Genomic DNA, 20,469 nt, shown 5'->3' on the forward strand with positions numbered 1-20,469 from the left:
AGGAAAGCTCATTATTGCCAAATGGCCAGTGAAGGCCTCCCAGCAGGACTGCTTTCTGCTCTCTAATTACCAACAGTCCATTTTAAGAGTTCAGAATTTTGTATTTCTTACAGGATGAACAGTTTTAATTTCCTCGGCAGTTTGCTTTAAAAATAAAATGAGGATGTTTTCTCCATAAGTTTAACATTTCACTGACTTTATTAGTAGTACAATTGCCCTGACCACTTTTTTAAATGATTATAATTCAAACATAGATAATGAATGCTTTGGATTACCATAACAAATTGGATTATAACAATGATTTAATAGAAGTCAAGTTATCTAACAGTAGGAAGAAAAACCCTGCTGATTAATTTAATTTTTCTGAAAATTATGTTCATTTAAAGTATGCCATATTCATATCTCCTAATTCCTTGCTCAATCTATATCTAATTTATATACTTTCTTATAGGAAAAATTGGAAAAATAACTCTTATCTAGAAACACTGCAGTGTTCAAAGATCTGCAATATATTGCTTATTCTCCAGTGAAGTCGTAACTGCCTGGCCATTTACCATAGAGTATGTAAGAATGTTGCTTTCCACAAAAACACACAAATTTGTATATATATAAAATCTAAGTGTATCTACGTGATCTAATTGATGTTCCTTTTGTAAATTTTCTCTTTAAACTTTATTGAAGTCTAATTCACAAAATAGAAATGCACCCATTTAAAGGTACAATTCGTTGAGTTTTGACAGCTACACTCATGAAACTGCCATCACAATTAGGATCTAGAACATTTCTGCTACTGTCCAAAATTTCCTTGTGTATCTTTGCAATCTATTCCACCCTCCACCCCTGGTCTTGGGCAACTTTTTGTTACTATGGATTAATTATTGATCTATAAATGGAGTCATAACAGTATGTACTCTTTTGTGTCTATCTTCTTTCACTTGGTATAATGATTTTGAGATTCATCCTTTTTGTTGTATATGTCAGTAGTGCATTCCTCTTCATTGCTAAGTAGTATTCCATGGTATGAATGTACCACATATTCATTCACCTATTGATTGATATTTTGAGTTTCCAGGTTTTGGCTATTGCAAATAATGCTGCAATGAATATTCATGTACAAATTTTTTGTGTGGATATATTTTTTCTTTAATTTGCATCATGGTATCCTTATTTTTTAAATTTTAAATTTTTTAAAAAATTTAAATAGATTTGGGAGTACAGGTGGTTTTTTGTTACATGGCTGAAATGCATAGTAGAGAACTCTAGGCTTTTAATATACCCATCACCTGAATAGTGTACATTGTACCCAATAGGTAATTTTTTATCCTGTAGCCCCCTACCATCCTCCCTGTTCTGAGCCTCCAATGTCCATTAAGTCACTCTGTATGACCAAGCATACCCATTGCTTAGCTCCCACTTGTAGGTGAGAACATGTGAGATTTGGTTTTTTGTTCCTGGGTTATTTCACTTAGAATATGGCCTCCGGTTCCAGCCAAGTTGCTGCAAAAGACATTATGTAATTCTTTTTTAATAGGCTGAGTAGTATTTTATTACATAGATAGATAGATAGATATACACCAAATTTTCTTTATCCACTCATCGGTTGGCAGGTACTTAGGTTGGTTCTACATCTTTGCAATTGTGAATTGTGCTGTGATAAACATATAGGTACAGGTGTATTTTTTTTTTTTATAAAATGACATCTTTTTCCTTGGGTGGATCCCCAGTAGTGTGATTCTGGATCAAATGGTAGATCTACTTTTAGTGTTTTGAGAAATCTCCATACTGTTTTCCATAGAGGTTGTACTAGTCTACATTCCCACCAATAGAGTATAAGCATTCTCTTTTCACTGCATCCATGCCAGTATCTATTGTTTTTTGATTTTTTAATAATAGCCATTCTGAAAGGAATAAGATGTGGTTTTAATTTGCATTTCCCTAATGATGAGTGATGTTGAGCATTTTTTAATACATTTTTGGCCATTTGTTTAGAAAAATGTCTATTCATGCCCTGCCCGCTTTTTAATGGGGTTATTTTTTTTTTCTTATTGACTTGTTTGAGTTCCTTATAGATTCTGGATATTAGGCTTTTGTCAGATGTATAGCTTGAAAATATTTTCTCCCATTTCCTAGGTTGTCTATTTACTCTGCTGATTATGTCTTTTCTCATGCAGAAGCTTTTTAGTTTAAGTCTCATTTATTTATTTTTGTTTTTGGGGTCTTAGTCATAAATTCTTTACCTAGGCCAACATTGAGGATAGTTTTTCCTAAGTTTTCTTCTAGAATTTTTATGGTTTCAGGTCTTATGTTTAACTCTTTAATCCATCTTGAGTTAATTTTTCTATATGATGAGAGAAAGGGATCCAGTTTCAGTCTTCTGTTTGAGGCTATCTGATTTTCCTGACACCATTTAATGAATAGGGGATCCTTTCCCCAATGTGTGCTTTTCTCTGCTTTGTTGAAGATCAGATGGTTGTAGATATTTGGCTTTATTTCTGGGTTTTCTATTCTGTTCCATTAGTCTATGTGTCCCTTTTTATACCAGTATCCTGCTGTTTTGGTTACTACTGCCTTACAGTACAATTTGAAGTTGGGTAATGTAATGCCTCCAGATTTGTTATTTTTGCTTATGATTTTTGGCTATTTATGCTCTTTTTTGGTTTCATAGGAATTTTAGGGTTTTTTTTTTAATTCTGTGAAAAGTAACATTGGGATTTTGATAGGAATTATTGAATCTATAAGTTACTTTAGACGGTATGGCCATTTTAACAATATTATTTCTTCCATCATGAGCATGGGGTGCTTTTCCATTTGTTTGTGTCATCTACAATTTCTTTCATTAGTGTTTTGTAGTTCTCCTTCTAGAGATCTTTTACCTCATTAGTTAAGTATATTCCAAGGTATGTTTTTTTTTTTACAGCTATTGTAAATTGGATTGAGTTCTTGATTTGATTCTCAGCTTGATTGTTATTAGTGTATTAGAAATACTACTGATTTGTGTACATTGATTTTGTAAACTGAGACTTTACTGAATTCATTTCTCAATTCTAGGAGTCTTTCAGAGGAATCCTTAGGGTGTTTTAGGTATAAGATTGTATCATCAACAAATGGTTTGAGGAAGGTTTGACTTCCTCTTTTCCAGTTTGGATGCCCTTTATTTCTTTCTCTTGCCTGATTGCTCTGGCCAGGACTTCCAGTATTATGTTGAATACAAGTGGTGAAAGTGGGCATCTTTGTCCTGTTCCAGTTTTTAGGAGGAATGCTTTCAGCTCTACACCATTAAGTATGATGTTAGCTGTGGGTTTGTCATATATGGCTTTTATTATTTTGAGGTGTGTACCTTCTATGCCTAATTTTTTGAGAGTTTTTATCATGAAAAGGTTCTGGATTTTATCAAATGCTTTTTCTGTATCCAAATGATCAGATGGTTTTGATTTTAATTCTGTTTGTGTGGTGAATTGCATTTATCGATTTGCATTTGTTGAACTGTCTTTGTATTCATCAGGTGAAACCCACTTGATTGTGGTGAGTTATTTTTTTGATATGCTATTGGATTCAGTTTTCTAGTATTTTATTGAAGATTTTTGCAACTATGTTCATGAGAGATAGTGCAGTTTTCTTTTTTTGTTGTGTCCTTTCCTGATATGATACTGACTTCATAGTTAAGGAGGCTTCTCTCCTTTTTGATGTTATGGAACAGTTTCTGTAGGATATGTGGCTGTTCTTTGTAGGTCTGGTAGAATTTGACTATGAATCTTGTCTGATTCTGGGCTCTTTTTTGGGGGGTGGGGAGATTTTTTATTACAGATTCAATTTTGCTACTCAAGATTTCTATTTCTTCCAAATTCAAGCTTGGGAAGCTGTTTCCAAAAATTTATCCATTTCCTCTAGATCTTCTAGTTTGTGTGCATAGAGATGTTCATAGTAGTTTTGGATGATCTTTTGTATTTCTGCGGTATCAGTTGTAATGTTTGCCTTTTAATCTCTGATTAAGCTTATTTGAATCCTCTCCCTTCTTTTCTTGGTTAATCTAGTTAGTGGCCTGTTGATTTTTTTTTTTTTCAAAGAACCAACTTTTTGTTTCATCGATCCTTTGTATTGTTTTTTTGGGGTTTAAATTTCATTTAGTCCTACTTGGATCTTTTTTATTTCTTGTCTTCTGCTAGCTTTGGGTTTAGTTTGTTCTTGTTTTTCTAGTTTCCTGAGGTGTGACATTAGGTTGTTAATTTGTGATCTTTTTGCTGTAGGCATTTAGTACTATGAACTTCCTTCTTAGCACTGCTTTTACTGTATCCTGGAGATTTTGGTATCTTGTGTTGCCATTGTCATTCAACCGAAAAAAATTTTTTCTGGACATTTTATTTATCTTGAGTATCTAGTGAAGAATAACTGGGTCATATGCTACTTGCAAAAATGTTAACATTAAAAAAACCTGCCAAATAGTTTTCAAAACAGTTGTACAATTTTACATTACCACTATTAGTGTATAAGACTTACATTCTTACCAACACTTGATATCTTCAATCTTTTTATTTTGGTTATTCTGATGTGTGTGTAGTGATATCTCTTTGTGTATTAATTTGCATTTCCCTGATGATAAATGATATTAAGCAATTTTTATGTGTTTATTGGCCCTTTGTATATCTTCTTTTGTAAAGTGTCTGCTCATATAGCTTGGCTTTTTCTTTTTCCTTTTTTTGAGTTATTTTCCATATTATGTTGTAAGAGTTCTGAGTTCAAGTGCTTATCAGTTGATGTATTGCAAATTCTTTCTCCTGTGTGCAGCTTGTCTTTTCATTTTCTCAATAGTGTCATTCAAACAGCAGAACTTTTTTCATTGTGATAAAGTCCATTTTATCAATTTTTTTCTTCTATATTATGTGCTTTTTTTATCCTATCTAAGAAATTATTGCCTATGACCAGGCCACAACAATTTCTCCTGTTTTCTTTAGAATTTTTACAGTTTTAGTTTTTAGATTTAGGTAGTTTATTCATTTTAAGTTAATTTCTGAATGATATGAGGTAGTGGTAAAGTTTTTTTCCGTATAGATATACAATTCTTCCAGCATCATTTATTGAGAAGACTATCTTTTCCTCACTGAACAGCTTCAATATATTTATCAAAAATTAAGTGACCATATAAGTGTGAGTCTATTTCTATATTCTCTATTCTGTTCCATTGATCTATATGTTTATCCTTATGCTAAACATATAGATTGATTATGGTAACATTATATTAATAAGTCCTGAAATCAGATAGTATGACCTTTCTAAATTTGTTCTTCTTTTTCAAAATTGTTTTGACTAGTTTAGTTTGTTTGTATTTACATTTAAATTTTATAAAATCTTATCAATATCTATGAAATGCCTCCTGGAATTTTGATTGGGATAGTGTTGAATCTAGATATTCACATGGGGGAAAGTTGTCATCTTTAACAGTATTGAGTCTTCCAATCCATGAACATGATCTATTTCTCTATTTACCTCACTTAGGCATTTTATTGTAGAGGTTTGCACATCTTTTGTTAAATTTATTCCTAAATATTTTATGCTTTTGATGCTACCATAAATGGAATTGTTTTTGTAAATTTTATTTTTCTAATGTTTGCTGTTAATATAAAATGTACAATTTATTTTCTATAACATTGTATCCTATTACCTTGCTAAATTCACTTCTTATATTTAATAATTGTTTTCTAGATTTCTGAGGATATAAATAAAATCACCTGAATATACAGTTTTACATCTTCCTTTCTGATACTTTTGATTTTTTCTTCTTCTTGCTTTCATGCAGTGGCTAGAATCTTTGGGACAATGTTGAATGGAAATGGTGAGAGCAGACATTCTTGCCTTTCCCTCCAATGTTAGGGGGAAATAGTTGCTGTGATATTGGCTGTAGATGTTTTATATGTGGCATTTATTATATTAAGAAAGTCCTCTTTTACTCTTAGTTTGCTGAGTTTTATCATGACTTGATATTGCATTTTTTCAAATTCTTTTTATACATCTAGTGAAATGATGTCACTTTTCTCCTTTATTCTGTGAATATGATGAATTACACTGATTGATTTTGGAATGTTAAACCAGTTCTCCATTTGAATATTAAAACCAACTATATGTAGTGAGTTCTTAATTTTTTTCTTTTTATATTTCAGTTCTGGAATTTCTGTTTGTTTCTTTATTAAATCTGCTATATTACTTTTTAAAGTTTCTAGATATATTCCAAGACTTTAAAACTTGAATTTGGTTTTCTGGAGCATAGTAACCCTACTTGGGTGTCCTTCTGTTGTCTCTTATTTGTACCAGGTTTTTGTTCATGTTATCATATCCTTTTCTGAAGCTGGCTGTCCTTGATTATATATGGAATATCATTTTTGAAAAATTATTTGTGGGAAAAATTGAAGCCTAAAATGGTTTTACATGCACCTAGCTGGTGTTTTTCTAACTAACAATTTCATCCAATTTTAGTGCCTGAGATTTTCTTAACCACCTGTAAAGAGTCCATGTCCTGTGAGGACTGGTTTACTTTTAATTCACCCTTACTCCTAGAGTTCAGCTCAAACCCATGAGTGGTTGCCTCAGGGCCTCATCCTTGCAGAGTCTGGATTCTGTCTTTTGATTTCCTGTATCCCTAAGAGTCTGAGAACATCACAGCTGAGCCTCTCAGCAGCCTTTGCATGCCCTAGGAAAAAGGAGACTTTCAAATGCTAGACTCACCACACTGGATTCCAGATTTTCCAGGATTTCAACTGGGTAGTTTCTCACCATTTAGTTAGCTTTTTTATCACCTTTAAGGTGACTTTAAAAAATAAATATTACCTAACTTTTTCAGTTGTCTTCAGTGGGAGATTAGCTTTGAGTTACCCAAAGTAGATGCCCGGATATTACCTCCTTGATCCCTTTTAAAATGATCAGTTGGTGATATTCCTCCATGGGCTCCACATCTCTTCTTCAGATCATGCACTTTGATCTGTTCTTTGAGAAAGAGGAGTTATTTTCCAACCACAGATCTCTATTTTATTTGCACATATGCTTCAGCTTATCTCTCTCATTTGGGACACTTTTCAATTCAAGGCTGAATCAGGCACCAGTTTATCCTCATCTGCACATTCCAGGAAGCACACACCAAGCTCCATGAGTAGTCTTTTTAAATTATCTCTCACAAGGCTGGTGAGGAGGACTGAGTACTACCACCCTGATGGTTGTTACCCACAGTACTTCAACAACTCTTTCTAAAAAAATTCTCTTTAGTCCAACTTCTAGCCTCTTCAGCATCAACTCTTTGATCCTCTCAAAGTAGGTGAATGACTAAGTGTTGCAAAACTGGTTTTCAGAAACTCCCTTTATAAACATTTAGAATCTAGATAATTGACACATATTGCCTTGATTGTGAAGTTGAAATATGTCAACACCCTATTATGTATTTTACAAATGTTTTCCAATTTGTCATTTGCCTTTTAATTTTGTTCTGTGGTGTTGGTGTTGTTTTAAAGTACTAATGTTAAATTTTAATATAATGAAATGATTTTATGGTTTCTAACTCTGTGTGTTTTTTAAAAAACATATTTCATATTTTTGAGGTTTAACTATTTATCTATATTTTCTTTTGCTATGTTTACAAATTCCTTTTCTATACTTAAATATTTAATCTATCTGACATTTGATAAGTTAGAGAATCTGTTTCTCCCCACATGGCAAGTCATCTAAATACTTATAAATATGTATTTTTTTTCTAGACTTTTATACTCTATTCCACTAGTCTGTCTGACCAATCTGCTAACACTAATGTAATTGATGAATTGAAACCAAGGCATAGATGTATTTGTTTAAGTGTTTACACTAATTCTGATTATGTAATTCTTTATTAGATAATTGATTTTGAATTAAATAGCCTTATTAAAGATGTTTTAATGAAATTATACATAAATTGGAATTTTGTCAATTGAATGACAGATTTCCTTTGATTTATAGTATAATTTTTGGTTGTTGAATGATAGTGATGGTATGCATGTGGGAAACTACCAGTTTTGATGATCCAGTCAAAAGGAGGTTTATGGCCATAAACAAAATACATTTGAGGTGGTGCCAATGTTCAATGGATTGGTCTGGATTTCACCTGCTACTTGTCAAAGAATCTTGTTTCTGCGACATTCTCACAGTGAAATTTGAAGCTAATAATTAACTCCCTGGGTTAACAAGACTGAATGGCTGGAAGCAGCAAACCCTTGTGTCTGAGACACAATGTGGCAGTGTTTGAGACACCAAGCACAGTGTTATTTATAGCGAGAGAGACTCCTGTCCTTGAATCCTGCAGATGGGGCCAAATGTTTTGAGCTGTTGCATGATTACAGAGCAGCCGAGGGGAATGTGTTGGTCATTGTTGAGCCACCCCAGAATTTTTTTCATCTGAAATGGAATTGAAGTAACCAAGAATAAGAGTGGACTCTGACTCTGGGGAGTGATCTGAACAGGGCATACTGGAAAGAAGAAACCTGTGTTTTCCTGTTTCCAGAAGTGGATAAATATAGAGAAAGCAGTTTGCATAATATTACCATTGAATTTTCATTTTTCTTCACCAAAGTACATAAGAAAGTAGTTTGTAAATATCTAAAAACACTTTTATTATGTTTTATTACTATCTAGTTATTTACTCCCTACTTTTTCTAAAAGAATTTGAGGTGTTCGTAAAAATATGTGAAATATGATAAGTTTTATTTTATAAGTTAATGATATCAAGGCAAAAGGAAAGTAAGGGTCAGATAGAAAGATAAAGGCAAGGTGGGGATAAATACATAGAAATGACTGCTCTTTTTATCCTTTAATATTTGTAGCTGCAGTTGCTTCACAATTGACTCCAAATTTTATCAGGCCCACAGAAAGAGATGAAGATGATGAATCTTTTTCTTTTTAAAATTCATCTCTTGTCTTCCCACTGTTTTTTCCTAAACTCTGTTTTTGACCTGATCCTGCTTGCTTTTGAAGATCTGTGGTCTGATGGGAATTACTTTATTACCTACTGTCACTCTTACTACAAACCCTTCTCAAAGCTTTCTTCCATTCAGGTTCTTCCCCAATATGATTGAACAAGTCCAGCCAGTGCTCAGAAATTTCTTTCCCATGTAGATATGAAATCTCCTCCCTGTAACTATACCTATGGTAGTTGTTTGTCTCCTACAACCACACAAAGCAATTCTATACAAGTCCTTCTCCTTAAGTGGCTGTTCCTCCTGTATTTAAGACAACTCTCATGACTCATGTTAGCCTTCTCCTGGATAAATATGTAGTCAGAAAAAAAAAAAAAAGAAGAAGAAAAAAAAGAACTGAAGTATGCTTACAGGACCCAGAAGAAGCCTCAAAAAGGCAAATCTAAGAGTTATTCACCTTAAGGAAGAGGTAGAGAAAGAGACTGAAGTAGAAAGTTTATTCAAACAAATAACAGAGAACTTTATAAAACTAGAGAAAGATACGAATATCCAGATACAAGAAAGTCAAAAAATACCAAGTAGATTCAACCCAAATAGGACTACCTTCCAGGAATATAATAACCAAACTCTCAGATGTCAAGGACAAAGAAAGGATACTAAAAGCAAGATGAGAAAAGAAGCAAGTAATACGGCTGGGTGCAGTGGCTCATGCCTATTATTATAGCACTTTGGAAGTCCCAGGTGGGAGGATCATTTGAGCTCAGGAGTGCAAGATCAGCTTGAGCAAGAGCGAGACCCTATCTCCACAAAAAATAGAAAAACTAGCAGAACACTGTGGCATGCATCTGTAGTCCTAGCTGCTTGGGAGGCTGAGGCATGAGGATCACTTGAGCCCAGGCATTCAAAGTTGCAGTGAGCTATGATGATGCTACACACTCTAGCCCAGGCAACAAAGAGAGACCCTGTCTCCAAAACTAAATAAAACAAAACAAGACAACAACAACAAAACCCCAAACAAAAACAGAACAATAAAACCCCCAAAACATAAAAGAAGCAAATAATATAATATATAAAGGAACCCTGATACATCTGGCAGCACAGTAGACTTCTCAGCAGAAACCTTACAGGGCACAAGGGAGTGGGATGAGGTTCAAAGTGATGAATAAAAAAAAACTTTCAACCAAGCATACTGTAGCCAGCAAAGCTATCCTTCAAACACATAGGAGAAATAATGACCTTCCCAGACAAATAAAAATGGAGGAATTCATCACCATCAGACCTGTCTTACAAGAAATGCTAAAGGATGTTCTTCAACCTCAAACAAAAGGACACTAACGTACAAGAAGAAGTCACCTGAAGTTATAAAACTCACTAGTAAAATTCAGTACACAAATTCAGAATACTCTAAAACTGTCATTGTGGTTTGTAAATCACTCATATCTTTAGCATAAAGTCTAAAAGATGAATATATAAAAAATAATAATGACTACAATAATTTGTTGAGATAGACAATAGAAAAATATATAAATAGAAAAAACAAAAAGTCAAAAAGTGGGAGGGGAGATGAAGTTAAAGTGTAGTTATTTTTGCTTGTTGTTTGTTTTCTTTTCTTTGTGATCAAAGTTAAGATGTCATTAGTTTAAAATAATTTGTTATAACTATAAGATGTGTTTTGTAAGCCTCATGGTAACCACAAAGCAAAAATCTATAATAGATTCACTAAAAATAAAAAGCAAGAAATTAAAACATACTACCAGAAAAAAATCACTTGTCCACAATGGAAGACAGTAAGAAAGGAAGACAAGAAGAGAGAGCATATAAATCAATCATAAAACAAATGACAAAATGACAGTAGTTAAGTCTTTACCTGTCAATAATAACATTGAATGTAAATAGACCAAATTCTCCAATTTCCTCAGCTACTTCTCTGGAGTAGCTGAATGGATTAAAAAACAAAAACAAAAACAACAAACAGTAGGCCCAGATATATGTTGCCTACAAGAAACTCACTTAACCTATAAAGACACACAGACTGAAGGTGAAGGTATAAAAAAAGAAATTCTATGCAAATAGAAACCATAAAAGATCAAGAATATCTATACTTCTATCAGATAAAACAGATTTCAGGTCAGAAACTGTAAAAAAAAAAACACAAAGAGGTCACTATATAATGATAAAGTGGTCACTTTGGCAAGAGGATATAACAATTTTAACTAGGTATGCAACTAACATTGAAGCACCCAAACATATAAAGCTAATATTATTAGATCTAAAGGGAGAGATAAACTGCTCTACAATAATATGGGGGACTTTAATACCCTGTGTTCAGCAATGGACAAATTATCCAGACAGAAAATCAAAATCAACAAAGAAACATCTGAAATAAACTACACTCTAGACTGAAATGGACCTAACTGAAATTTACAGAACACTTCCTTCAAATGCTGCAGAATACACATTCTTCTCATCAGCACATGGACTATTCTCCAGGATAGACCATATGTTAGGTCACAAAACAAGTTTTAACAAATTGGAAATAATCAAAACATCATATCACCTATCTTTTCTGACCACAATGGAATAAGGCTAGAAATCAATAATGTAATAAAAGAAACTTTGGTAAATATAAAAATCCATGGAAATTAAACAACATGCTCCTGAATTATCAATGGATCTATGTAGAAACTAAGAAGGAAATTTAAAAAATTCTCGAAACAAATGGAAATAGGAACACAACATATAAAAACCTATAGGGTACAAGAATAGCAGTGCTAAGAAGGACATTTATAGCAATAAACACCTACATCAAAAAAATAGAAAGATTTCAAATAAACAACCTAACAATGTACCTCAAGGAACTAGAAAATCAAGAACAAATGAAATCCAAAATTAGTGGAAGGAAACAAATAATAAAGATCAAAGCAGAACTAAATAAAATAAAGCCTTAAAATACAAAAGATCAATGAAACAAAAAATTGGTGTTATGACAAGATAAAAAATTACATAAACTGCTAGCTAGACTAACAACAACAACAACAAAAAAAAAAACAAAAAACACATAAAAGACCCAAATAAATAAAATCAGGGACAAAAAAGGAGACATTACCATGGATACCACAGAGATTCAAATAATCATTAGAGACTATAATGAGCAACTATATGCCAATAAATTGGAAAAGCTAGAAGAAATGGATAAATTCCCATATACATACAACCCACCAAGATTGAACCATGAAAAAATAGATTTAATCATTGCCCATTGTATGCTTGTATCAAAATATCAAATGTATCTCATAAATATGTAATATTATATATCCATAAATTTTAAAAATTAAATAAAAAAACTTTAAAGACAAATAATCTAATTAAAAATGAGCAAAGGACATGAATAGACCTTTCTCCAAAGAAAATATACAAGTGGCCAATAAGAACATGAAAAGATGCTCACAATATCATTAGCCATCAAAGTAATGTAAATCAAAACATAGCGAGATACCACTTCATACTCACTAGGATGGCTACAATAAAAAACACTTAAGTGTTGTTGGGAATGTGCAGAAATTGAAACTCTCATTCACTGTAGTTGGGAATTCTGGTACAGGTTCTTTGGAAAATGTTTTGGCAGTTTCTTAAAAGTTAAGCATACATTTAACCATATGTCCAATCCAGCAGTTCTACTTCTAGGTACACTCTGAAGAGAATTAAAAATATATGCCCACACCAAAACTTGTGCATGGTTGTTCATAGCAACATTATTCATAATGGTGAAAAAGAAACAGCTCAAATATCCATCAACTGATGAGTAGCTAATAAAATGTTTTAAATCCATACAATGGAATATTTTTCTACAATATACAGAAATAAAGTACTGACATAGTATGGATAGACCTTGAAAACATTATGCTAAGTCAAAGAACCTCATCACAAAAGATCATGCATTGTATGATTCCATTTATATAAAATGTCCAGAATAGGCAAATTTATATAGACAGAATGTAGATTAGTGGTTGACTAATTCTGGGAGAATGTGAGGAATGAGGGTTACTGTTAAAGGACATGAAGTTTCTTTGGGAGGATAATAAAAATGTTCTAAAATTGATTGTGATAATGGTTGCACAAGTCTGTGAAAATACTTGAAAATCTCTCAATTGTACACTTTAAATGGGTGAGTTCTATGGTATGTGGTTTATGTGTCCACAATACCGTTAGAAAATAAATACAGGGGGCTTATAGCCAACACTTGTAGAACATTTATTTACAAGGTGTTGGTGCCTCCAATATCTTAAGGGCTTTCGTAGCAATCCTGCGAAGAGGTTGGTATTGCTGGCCACGTTGCAGAAAATAAGGCCTAAACACTTTAAGTGATGGACCCATGACGTTGGCTGGTTTGTAGTAGAGCCAGGAGATGCCACCCCCAAGGCCAGGCCTGTTGTTCTTTCCAATATACTAGTTTTTTTTCTGAAGTTGTCTCTCACTCATTATTTACTTTGCCTCAATTGCCTTATTTAGGGAATCATAAATAAGTCTGATTTTGTGCCAGACACCATTCTAAGTCCTTCATGTATATTAACTAATTAAATCGTTACAACAACTCTCTGAAGAAAGTGCCACTTTGACCCCATTTGCAGATGAGGAAAGGGCAATATGGAGATTACTTTTCCCAGATCCCATGGTTAGTAAGTGGCAAAGCAAGGATTTGTATCCCAGGGAGTCTCGCTCCAGACCTTATTGCTCTTAAACCTCCACACTCCACAGAGAGGGTCTCTTCCTTTAAGAGTCATATCTTGGACATCAATCTCAGTTGTAAAAAGAGATGAAGAGAGCTTCTCTATCTGTTTGGTCATGCTGAGTGAGAGCTGACACCTGTGCACTACCTGAGTGTGCCAGTGGCCTTGGGCTTCCCAGCCCTAGCCCCAAAGGTGAGTAGTAGTGGTCAGTCAATGACTTCACTGCCAGGAGCAGTGTTTGCTCTTCAGTAGCTAAACAAATCCTTCCTCTGTCGTGGAACCAGGCTGTGGTTGGGATGAGGCTGGAGTTGGGATGAGGAAGGCAGAGGAGAGGAAGAGCTGCAGAGTTTGTGTGTATTCAGTCTTAGGAAACCACACCCCACTGAAGGAGACTGAACAAGAATTCTTTCTCACTACGCGCGCTCACACAGACACACACACACACACACACGATGTGCTGACAGCAATGCCACAGTCCTCACACTGTCTTACTGCTGACACAGCCGCAGTGTTGCACGTTATTTTACATCCTGGCTCTCTGGGTTCTGCGTCAATGGGGCAGCCCACAGCCAGTTCCTGGACTTGTCTTTCTGGTTGGTTGTTTAGAAAAGACTTAAGGGTGTGATAGTGCTTCTCTTGTGACTTTCAGTCTCTATTAACAAACCTGTATGTCGAGTGTAATCAAGAGCTCTTACCAGGCCACACATGAACTTCTCTCCCCCCGTAGTGTCTGTACCTGACTCTCTAGGGGAAGACCCAGCCACTCTTGTATTTGCTTTGAGGAGAGGAGCCAAGTTGTTTAGTTTCACAATCCCCTGGGGCGCTCAAAGAGTTAAACAAAGGGTTGGAGCGGAGGAATCTGTGGTTTCCTGGTGCTGACGTGGGAGCGCAGGGCTGGATCCACCTGCATGAGAGCTGTCATGCTTGCTGCTCGGGGGTGGTTAAATCCAGGAACTGTACAGGTTATTATTCAAGGCACGGTACATGGCCGGGTAAAGATTAATAATGACCGTGCCTTTAAGAGATCCTTTTAGGATACAGTCTTAGTTTCTCTATAATTTGGAGCTTCTGTAATTTATCCTCCCCTGGGCAATACTTGGTTATGTCCTATTTACTCTTTATTTTATTTTGAATACAACGTAAATCTGAATTCTGATTAGAAAAAAAGGTTCATAAGTGCTCTGTACTGAAAGTTAAGAATAGCTTAGAAATGTTGGTAGAGTAAAAGGACCATTGAGGTTTATACTACTTTTAGTGTATTGTGGTTTGTACTGTTTAGTGATTGCAGCTTCCACCATCTTCTACTACTCTCTCTTAATTAGCTATTGGAAAACTTTGATCTAAGTTTTAAACTCATTTTTAGCAAATATGCAGGACATTATGACACATATGTGGGGCTTAACTTGTCACTACCCATGTTTCCCCCCTTTTTCCTAATTGTCTTCCTTTTTATCTGTTGAAATGTGGATTCAAATGCTTTTTGCAATGAGGTTGGGCATAAAGAAAGAAAAAGACCATATCATGCATCCATACCATAAACATTTGTTGGAAATCTACCGTGTGTCAGGCACTGAACCGGAAACACAAAGAGAACACAAAGTTGACTCCTTCACACCCTCAAATAGCTCCAATATCAAGAGCTATTATCAAGCTATTATCAAGCTAATATCAAGGTTGTTTCTTCAAACCTATCTCATGTTGTTCATTCCCTGCTTCATTTCCATGTTTTACCTGGGATCATTTTCCTTCTGTATGAAGAACTTCCTTTAATATTTCTTTTGGTGCAGTCTGATGATGACCAATTCCCTTAGGGTTGATTGTTAATTTTTTGTATAAAACATTCTTATTTCAACAACATTTTTTGCTGAAGTGATTAATACTTTCTTTGATCAATTTAAAGATGCCATTCTATTGTTTTCTAGATTTCATTGTTTTTGTTGGGAGTCAATTGTCAATCTAATTCTTGTCCCCTTTTGAAGGTGATCTTACTTTTTCCTCTGGTTGACTTTAAGCTTGTCTCTGTCTTGTTTTTTTTTATCACATTGTGATGTGCCTAGGGCTAGTTTTCTTTGTATTTTATCTTTTTTGAGTTCACCGTAATCCTTGAAAGTCTGAATTGTTGTCTTTCATCAGTTTTGGATTTTTCATAGCCATTACTTCTTTGAATATTGCTTCAGATTTCATTGATAAAAGACATCTGACAAAGTCCTCATGGAATGAGTGAGGGAGTCTTGTGGAAGTAGTATTCCAGGAATTTCATCTTCAATGCTGACCTTTTAAAGTAATTTACAGTGGGATTCACAATAATGTAAGAAGTTTCAGTTTAAGGAGAATAATCTTCCAAAAGCTTTACTTTGATTTCATGAATTGGATGAAAAAAGGTAACCCTTACTGAAATTTTCTTAAATAATCGTTCATTTTTAGTATGTTTTCATGTTAAAATAAAACTGGCATCATTTAAATATTATCACTTTGGTTTTCTTACATGTACAGGAAACCTTGGACTCAAAAATGAATTAAATTCATTTTTAAAAGCAGTAATATGAAAATTCATGCCTCCCAGATGATATTTAAAGGTACCTTTTATAGTTGCATGTTCTGAATCATCTCCAGGTATGGTCTTCTTGCAATTACTATTAAATTAAACTTGAATTAAGTGTCAATGTTTCTTCAGCAGATTTGTGTCTTCTGGTTTTCATGTGGTCACTTATGTCCTTACAGCCCCATGGTGGATGGTAAATGTCAACATTTTGTAAAAGGTACACTTTAATTGTCAAATATTTTTTAGATCAGTAAATTCAGTGCTTAATTTTTCATTAAACATGTGCTTTCATTTTTTTAACTCATTGTGGCTGAAAGGATTTATTGCAAAAATTAAAACTATGATATCAACAATAAAGTAAATAAGTAATTGTAGATTTATAACATTCAGTGAATGACAAGATCTCTTTTGCTTAGTCTATTTCCTGTTGCTATAACAGAATATCACAGACTAGGTAATTTATAAAGAAAAGAAGTTTAACACATTAACTGCCATGTGAGTTGTATTTAACTCATGCTTGTTTTGAGCCAGGATACTGGTGAAGCATATGTAACTCTCACACATCTCTTTACCTTGGGAGCCGTGTGGTGTGCAGGCAACGCATGCTGTCATGCTGTAGCATACGTGTTATGTGATCGGTGGTCCCCTGGGCAAAACTCTGTAGTTGGTTCATGAAAATTTTACTTGTTGGTTTTTTTTTTTTTTAGAGATCTGAAGTGATTTTACTTTTATTTCCTTCATGTTAAGCCAATCATGAGATTTCACAGTGATTTCTGGGTGGGGGCAGAAGGAGGTGGCGTTAAGCATCATCAGGGCTGTGGCCCCGCTGGCCTGAGGAGGCACAGGCAGGGCGGGTCCTCCCTCACTGGAGCAGCTGCAGGAGCACGGACTGCCCCGCCGGCAGGTAGGTGATGTTCCGAGAGCGTGCCAGCTGGTATGCAATGTCCTCTGCGGCTTCCAGCTTGCGCAGCTGGATCAGGCCGTCCCCCGCGGTGGCCAGCGAGTTGGCGATCAGCTCGGCTGCCTTGGAGTCGCCCTCAGCAGAGATGATGGCCGCCTTTTTCTGCTGCTCAGGCTTTTCCACCACGAATCTGGCCCTCTCTGCTTCCTGCTGAGCCACCTGTTTGGCTTCCACCGCTTCTGTGAACTCCTTCCCAAAGGTCAGATGCGTCAAGGACACGTCGTCCAGGATGAGCCCAAAGGTTGCTGCTCACCTGCCTGGAGACCAGCTCTCTCTGGGTGATTAGTTCTCCTGCATCAAAGCGAGCCACCACTGACTTGAGGATCTCTGTAGTGGTGGATGGCAGCACGCGCTCGTCATAGTCCTCTCCGATGCTGGTGAAGATGCGAGGAAGCTGGCTAGCAACAGGCCGGAAGAGGATGCGCAGCGTGATGTTGACATTCTGTAAATCTTTGCTACCAGTGGTCACTGGCACGTTACGTGGTCGAGAGCGGCAGTCAAAGATAATTGGTTTCTGTACCCATGGGATGAGAAAGTGAGTCCCTTCCCCTACCACAATGTCCTGCACTCCACGGAATCGGTCAAAGATGACAGCTCTGTGCCCAGCATCCACATTATACAAGGCAGAGTTCACCACGCCTCCTGCAACTGCTAAGGCCAGGCCGAACTTGCCAATGTACTCAAACACTTTGGCAGCCATGATTCCTTCTGTTGGACCCACTCACACCTGCTTCCACTCTGATTGGAGAAAAAGATACAAATTTATTTAACATGTATACCCAGGAGCCTTCAGAATGAAAACTCAATTCTGATGTTCTTATTGTTACAATTAATATTGACAATTTAATTGCATATAACTCACAGAAAATAAAAAATAAATTTTTCATTAAATCAGAAAGGATTGTTTTGTTTTTGAAGGTTTTATTCTATTTTCATAATAAAACACGGTGGCCCCATCAAAAAAAAAAAATCTTTTTTCTTGTGTGGCAGTGAATGTGTTAATTAGCTTACAGTTCTAGAGGCTGGGGAGTCCAAAACATGGTTCTGATATCTGGTAAAGAACTTCTTGCTGTGTCATAACATGGCAGAAGGCATCACATGGCAAGAGAGCAAGAGCAAGAGAGCCAGACAGAGATTGCTTTTATAATAAAGCCACTCCTGTGATAACAAACCCACTCCCATGATAGCAACATTAGTTCATTCATAAAGTCAGAGTCCTCATTAAGCCATTCATGAGGTCAGAAGGATTAAGTTTTCAACACACAAACTTTTAAAGGACACATTCAAGACATAGCACTCTGTCACAAGAACATTCAGACTAATCTACTTGTAGAACTGTTAAATCTCTATTTCCTACATATTTTTCACGCACAACTACCCTATAATTTGTACTTCCTATGTACCTTACTGACCAGCTGCCTGCATCTTTGTGCATCTTACAGGCCATGGTGGCAATGCATGGCAAAACTGGCTGGTACACTAAGTGGCTAGCTACAGCAGTAGCTGCCAATAGATTTCCTAGTGCTGCTTCTCACTAGAAAGAGTTAGCTATCTCTTGTTTCCAGGACATTTTTTATTAAAACAAGCAAGTATCCTGCCTGCCATAGGTGAGAAGGAGGCATTAGTTATAATTCATCAGGAAATGGTTGGAAAAAGAAGGATAAGTTATTTCTAATGTATCCACATGTCAAAGTGAAAACTCTGTTTATTGCCTGTGCATCTTACATATTAATACTAGACAAGACCACGCCAGGAAGGACGTATGGAGTACAAAGTGGAGGTCTTGCTAACTCAGTCCAACTTAGCATAACTAAAATCATGATGACAGTGCTTCCTATAAAAATGAAAAATACAGGACACATGCTAAATCAGATTGGATGCTGCTCAGACCACGGGCACAATCCAGGATTGTCTTGTGCAAGCCAGGAAGGTTCTGGACAAACTGGGAAGGATGATTACCCCACTTTAGTCAAGTGGCGATAGTCAAGGAGGCGGTTAGGTAAATGAGTTCAGGGTTCCTGGCAGGCATCTGTTCCAGCTCTACACATTTGGCAGTCATCAGTAAGTGGATCGTATTTAAAGTCATGAGATTGGATGGGGCCACCAAAGAGAGTGGGTGTAATTAGGGAAGAGGAAAGGCCCAAGATCTATGCCCTGGGCATGCCAGCATGGGGTGGGGAAAGGAGATGGGGAACCAGCAGAGACTGGAAGTTGAAACTCACATTGCAGAATGTCACTTAGCAGGTTGCAAAGAATGCTCAGATAACCAGAGTATTCATTGAGTGCTTGCTATCTGCCAGGGGCTTTCACAGCTTTGTGGTGTTCCTGAAGAAGAGGTTGAAATTAAATGGCTATGGGCCTGAGCAGGGAATGCAAACCCCTGATGCAGGTCAGTATCAGACCAGAGAGAGGAGTATGCGTGTGCCAGATAGGAGAAGGCAGACCTCTTCTAAAGGAATTAAAGAAATGCTTTTCACAGTTTTGTGAGATAAGGAAATTATGTCTATAGGCCAGATATGGCACATGGGCCATTAATATGTGACACTGGCTATGAACTCTTGAAAAGACGTATTATTCCTATGTTTCCAGGCAGGGTAAGGGAGTCCCAGGGCCACATAACTATTAGGTGGCAGATCAAGGATGGGCTGCAGAGCCAGCATTCTTTTCACTGCACCAAACCACTGTCACAGAATTTCTGAAACCCAATCATGCTGGCAGTTGACTGTGGAATCTGAGCGTCAAGTTGGCTCTGTCTCAGATGACTGTTGAGGTGAACAAATAAAGGAGAGAAAATTATGTTTTGTTTGTTCCAGAATATTCTCATTAGTACTTTTATGTTTCCACCCTACCGCATTCAAGCTTTAAATGTAAAATGAAGAAGCTTTGTATATTTTTCACGAGAAGTCCCTTATTTTTGAAGTCTGGGGAAATGTATAGAACCCAAGCACAGACGGAAGAAGAAGGGTCATAGAACATCCGGGTATCTTAAGGGCCGTCAAGTATATGCAGGGTTCCCTTAACGTGACTCTGGAAGACTGGAGGGTCCCGGAATGCTGCCCAGTGTTCTGGGAGCCAATTGCCTTTTCCGTTCTTTCATTTCTGGTTTACCTTTGGATTCAAGTGGCCTGTTCATACCAGGTGGCACCAGTGTGCTGTCTTGGCTATGCCTCTTGTTTTTCTTGCTAACCCACAAGGGGCAGTGGAAGGACTGACTGAGTCAGCAGGCTGGCGTGCAGCGCCAAGCTTTGCCACCTGCTGTCTGTGTGACCCTGGGGCAAGCCACACTCTTGTCTGGGCCTCATGTTTTAATTTTGAAAT

The 20,469-nt window shown here is 36.1% G+C and overlaps 1 pseudogene; it reads right to left on the bottom strand.

Moving 5' to 3' along the window:
• Window positions 1-16,907: 16,907 nt before the first annotated feature.
• On the bottom strand, window positions 16,908-17,887 carry LOC138387189 (prohibitin 1 pseudogene; annotated as a pseudogene).
• Window positions 17,888-20,469: the final 2,582 nt, after the last annotated feature.

The sequence above is a fragment of the Eulemur rufifrons genome, chromosome 7, assembly GCF_041146395.1.
Source record: "Eulemur rufifrons isolate Redbay chromosome 7, OSU_ERuf_1, whole genome shotgun sequence".
In the NCBI taxonomy this organism is placed as follows: domain Eukaryota; kingdom Metazoa; phylum Chordata; class Mammalia; order Primates; family Lemuridae; genus Eulemur; species Eulemur rufifrons.